The sequence below is a fragment of the Pan troglodytes genome, chromosome 15, assembly GCF_028858775.2.
Source record: "Pan troglodytes isolate AG18354 chromosome 15, NHGRI_mPanTro3-v2.0_pri, whole genome shotgun sequence".
In the NCBI taxonomy this organism is placed as follows: domain Eukaryota; kingdom Metazoa; phylum Chordata; class Mammalia; order Primates; family Hominidae; genus Pan; species Pan troglodytes.
The window spans coordinates 104,153,400-104,159,446 of record NC_072413.2 but is presented as its reverse complement, the minus strand read 5'-3'; positions in this window follow the sequence as shown (position 1 = coordinate 104,159,446).

Here is a 6,047-nt window from a genome sequence, read left to right as displayed (position 1 = left end):
GATGTCAATTTTAGAAGAATCATATGCAAACAGCCCCTCGTGGTGGTTGAAAGCCCACAGCCTCTCCAGTCCTGTGGATATTTCTGGATGTTCTCAGAGTCTCCACTGTCTGTAGAGAAGAATTGTCCCAATAGTTATTTCACTTTTGTCTTCCACAAAGTTGGAAAGATGGGGATCACTCAGGGGAATCGAGATCAACAAACAGAAAGCCTGAACCCACCATATACAAGATAGGATGTATTTTTTAAGGAATATATTAATTCCCAGACCCTCAGGCTCACATACCTCATGTGGAGGGGAACACACATCCACTCCTTCACTCAAGGCACGCTGGCCATGCAGCTCAGCTTTTGCAGGCTCAGGACTGCAAGCTCTCCAGTGTGGGAGTGAAGCTAACGGGAGGTGAGGCCAAGTCTCTGCCCTCACAGAGTCTCATGATGAAGATCTGATGAAATATTTCCACAGTAACATTTCTTTGGATATATAAATGTAGAATATATTTTGAAATAATGAATGATGTATCTTCTGATGGATTCATGTTGGGGAGGTGATAGAGGAAAAATAAAGGTAATTTTAAATTTCTGCTCCCAGCTACAGCACTTGATTTTGATTTAGTGCATGACTGTTTGAAATTTTTTGATGCAGTCAACTTCAGCAGCCCAGACCTGGAAGCCCAGCCAATAAGTGCTCCAGATTGGGAAAGTTAAACTGATGGGAGCTGTTTCATGGAGGAGGAAAAATGCTGAGCCAGTTGTGCAATCATAACTATTGACTGGATAATAGAAGCCTGTGCCCTTTCTGCCAGTACCTCTGGTCCAAAACCTGAGCTAATCACCCTCACCAAGTTGAGTAAACATTGACACCTATACTAAGTACACTTTCATGGTGGTGCATGCTCATGGGGCCATCTGGAAAGAAAGAGGCCTTGTCTCATCAGGAAATAAGGACATTAAACACCCAATAGAAATGGTGTTAAACTACTAGAGGTGTGTTCTCATCCTTCTCATCCTCCATTATGCATTGCCCTGAGCACCCAAAAGATGACTCATTGGCACCTAAAGGAAATCAGACTGCAGAAAAGGCTGAGAAGTGAGCAGTGCAGGATGCACACCTGCTATGAGCTTTGATTCCGCATCTGGAGTTTCCATAGTTCAAACTCCATTATACTAAATAGACAAGAAGCATGCCTGCGACTGAGGATTTGGTAAAACAGATCCAGATTTATTCTGAAAAACGAATGCTTATGGATTATTCTTACTCTCCGAGGCCCTGGTCTATAGTTTTAAAACATTTACATGAGGGCACACACTCCAAATGAGATTCCCTTGCAGACTTTGTATGACCATGTGTCAGAATGGTCAGAAAACTGTTCAGAAAGTCACTTGGGAGTGTGTTTTGTGTGCCAAAAATATCTTTGAGACTGAACAAAATCTTTGCAATGGAGAGGTACAACACAGAGAACTGTGACTCTTGGAAGATTGGCAAGTGGGTTCACTCGCATGCCTGTGGCCAGTGGCAACTATAAATTCCTCCTGATTGTTGTAGACACTGTTTCAAGATGGGTAGAAGCATATCTCACCAAGTCCCAAAGAGCCACATGACTGGCTAAGGCATAATTCAAGGAAATCGTTGCCAGGTTTGGACTCCCATGCACTATACACAGTGACAAAGATCTTTCTTTTATTTCAGAGTTTACTCAAAAGGTAAGTCAAGCACTGCAAATCAAATGGAAACCACAATCATCATGGAGACCACAGTCAGCAGTAAAGAAATAAAAGATAAACAACACCTTGAAGAAGACAATAGCCAAACTCAGGCAGGAAATTGACCTGCGTTGGGATAGATTTTTTCTTATTGCTTTGTTCTGGGGCAGAATGGTGCCCTGAAGTGGGCTTGGGAAAAGTCTCTTTGAAATTATATGTAGGAGGCCCTTCCAGACCTCTTGCCAGTAACAGCACCTTTGGAGCTGGTAAACGAGCCCAGAGTTAAACCATATGTGCAGATTGGTGCAGACCTTGCTAACTGCACATCAGCTTGCTATTTCCAGGCCTGTTTATTCCACAGTGAGCCTCTTCACCCCTTCCATCCAAGAGACAAGATGCCACTACAGTCTTGGAAAAGTCAAAAACAAGATCAGCAGCTGACTGAAAGGTGGAACGGACCCCACGATGTGCTACTGATTCACCTTTGTTCAGTTGAGTTATCCAATGTAAAGCCATGGGTGCATCGCTGTTGGAAAAAACCTGCCCCACCTCAATTTGACCCCAGAGAACAGACTACCTGGTCACATAAGCCTAAGGAAAACCTGAAGTTGCTGATAAAGAGGAGACAAGAAGACAGATAGGTAATACCCGTCTGTTAATATGAAATTCTTAATGAGTTCTATAGTTATAAGTACATTATTTCTCCTTATTGAAACTAATCTTTTTTGCTGAATGGGTGGAAGATGGTGGCTTCCCTCCAAAAGAAAACATAGTTGGTTCTGTAAACAGTTCACCCATTTCTTCCACTATAGGCCTGCCCTAGCATAATACAAGCTCCCAACTTAAGAATTTATGATTTTCCATCCATTGGAGTAGCCATCTTTTCCATCTATTATAAAAACAGAAGACACTTCATTAATATCACTCCCACTATAGGCTATGCCATATCCAGTGAGGTAGGATGGCTGACAGTGGTGCGAGTCCAAGTAATTGGTCAAGCACTGCTATGTGTGAAGAAACACCACAGTATACTCTACACTGTCACTCATGATATGGAATTGTTGCCTCCTTAGCAATGTAACTGAGCCCTTAATATGTGGCTGGGATGACAAGGCAATGCCAGCCTGCAGAGTGGAACCTGTTCTTACCTCTGGGGTTAGCTATAGCCGGTGGCACTCATGGCTGGCCCTAATTTCCTTACAACTGGACTAAAAGAAGCAACTGGATATGACCTTATATCCCAGGATATAACTGTCCAAAGTGCATTCTCTTTATGTCAACTGGAAAAGTGTGAAAGACAGACACTACTGACATAAACAGACATCCTAGTTGTTCTGCCCACTAGCCAGCTCTTCCCCCTAGGTGGCAGTCATAGATTTAGAATTGCAAGTAGAGGCCCTGGCTAAGCAAACCACCAGTCCCTTTAACAACACCTACCATGCCATCATCATTCTTACTGAAGAAACCTCACAGATTTGACAAGTGACACTATGAAGCTATATGACCCTAGGTATTGCAACTACAGCCAAAGGTAACACTAGTGTATTAATGAACACTGAATGTTGCATATATATACAAGATTAGTCCCACAATAAAACTGAAGCTATGCAAGCATTAGATACCCATATTTCTGCTAGAGATGGATGCCCTCTCTCAGGACCCCGTGACAGCATGGTTTAGTTGACTTCCTAACACATGGAAGACTTTCATATATAGTAGAGCTGGTATACTGTTCATTGCTATCTTCAGTTGCTATGGATTTTATTGCTGTCTTGCACTTTAAGTGAGAATGTAATACTGACCTTCTCAAAAACTCCTAGGTCCTTGCACCATAATGCTCCAACAAACACCTACTGTAATTCCGGAGACTCCAGAATATTTCCAACTCCAGTTTAATGGATTTCCTTCCAATACATACAACCTATGCCCTTTCTAAAGAAGTAGCCAGAATGACTATGACACATGTTTTCCATAGAAACGAAATGGAATTTGACAGTGGGGAATGATATACAGGCAGCTTAATTTCAAAATGCATTTTAAACTTATTTTTTGAGGTTTTAATATTATTTTTTATACTCCCTGAAACTTGAAATTTCACACTTACATTTAAATTCAGACTTAATAGCAACAAATAACCAGAATACATGAATTGCCTGTAATCTATATACCTTGTACTGTAAGCCACATTTCAAGTGTAACCTTACTTGTCAACACAGTATGTTTAGCATAGGCATAATTGCTTGTCCTGACTGTCCAGAAGGCAGGGTGGTATTAAGTATGCGGCCTCTGGAGCTGGGAAGTCTGGCTTTGTATACTGTCTCTGCCACTGCTAACTGGAGGACAATGGGCCAGTTACTTCCTGTACCCCAGTTTTCTCATATGTAAAGTAGGGTTGTTGTAAGAATGAAATTAGTTAATATTTAGTACCTAACAACTAGTAGGCATTACATGGTAGCTATTCGTATTGCTATCGTCAGAGAACACACAGGAGTCCATTGTTATTTTTACCCTCCCCTTCCAAACAAAATGTGTAAGACACTAGACATGGTAGCTCTGTAACAGGGTTTGTCATGTATTAAACTGTGTACCCAAATGATATGTCAAAGTCTTGACAACCAGCACTTCAGAACACGTCCTTATTTGGAAATATGGTAGCTGGAGATGTTATTAGTGAAGATGAGGTCTTACTTGAGCAGGGCAGGCCCTCAATGTGGGAAGATTGGTGTCTTTCTAAGTACAAGGAAATTTGGACACAGAGACAGAGACATACAGTGTGCCATATGACAGCAGAGGCAAAGATCAGAGTGGTGCAGCAGTAAACCAATGCATGTCCGGGATTACCAGTCACCTCCACAAGTGAGGAAAGGGCAAGAAAGAATTCTCCTGAGTCTCAGAAGGAGTTCAGCCCAGCTCGCACTTGATTTTGGACTTCTAGTCTCTAGAACTGTGAGAGAATAGAGTCCTGTCATTTTTAAGCCACCCAGTTTGTAGTATTTCATTTTGGCAGCCCTAGGAAATTAATACAGAATTCTTCACCCAAAAGGAAGCACTCTTTCTCACAAACAGTCAAAGTCCTGGATGACGGACAACCTGGAGACTGCAAACCTCCAAAGAATCAAAGGAGGTTCTATAAACTCTAGGGACCCCAACTTTCAAAGGCTGCTCCTCAAGTCCACACCCACACTTTGGAAGGAGAATCCTGCTCTTGGACATGGGATCCTTAGTGAGCCAACTGCCAATAATCCAACTTCGTCATGAATTAAAGATCTCTGACATTTCCTCTTCACCAAGGGGAATTCTGTCAAGTAGTAAGTAAAACCCTTCTTCAGTAATCTCCACACCAAACAGTTCTGCACGGCTTGGGACGCCTCAGGAAACTTATAATCATAGCAGAAGAAAAAGGGGAAGCAAGGCAGTCATACATGGTGGCAGAAGAGAGGTTAAACTTTTCTGTCTCTCTTGGGTGTAAAGATATAATCTTGAGGCAAACAGCAGAATCAATTTTCTTACGCCTTGAAATAGACTCCACCTTTCTCCCTTTCACCATAAATATTCCCTTCACATTAATCTAACTTTATGTTTGCATTGAAGTATGTGCCTTTTTGAAGGTTCCGGAAGCTAATTTGAGACAGATAGACAAAGTCGGGAGACCCTGATGCAAAATTCCAGAGGTGACTTCAAGGTTGCTAGTTAACAACCCAGGCATTGCCCAGATGATGCCAGCCCAAGATCCAGGTGGACTGGGATGCCAGAGAGCCGCCAGAACAAGACGCACAGACCTGGTTCTCAGCCCAAATCTTGCATGCCTTTCTTACCAACTTTTCCTTTTTTAAACCCCTGCCTTTCCTTCAAAATTGAAGTGGTTGCTTTGGATGGGAATGCGGTCACTTCCCCTTTACCATTATGGTTAATACAATAATCTTTGTACCAGATCTCGCTCTCGTTAATTGGATCCTGCAGGTGGCAGATTCCGGACCAGAGTGAGGTTAGAAACTGAATGCACATACTGGGTGGTTCACAGACACGGTGTTCTGTGAAGTTTATGGGTGGATTCCTGGGGAAGCCTGCAAGCCTGTTAGTGATTAGCAGAACCGCATCCAGCTACTGGGATCTGCACGCCAGGTGCCTTGAGCCCTTCACCATGTTCCCTGGTCCCAGCTGCCCGCGGATGGTTCAGCCTTGACAACGGGCTCGGTGTTCTGGGTGGTGGGAGAGCAAGGGGGCCCCTTGGGCAGCGTGCTACAGGGCTGTGAATCCAGGGGCCCACCCGGTGTTCCCTGTGGAGTCACTGAGGGAATGAGGGGCTTCTCAGGGCACAGAGCTGTGCCGCCTTTGTGCAGTGGT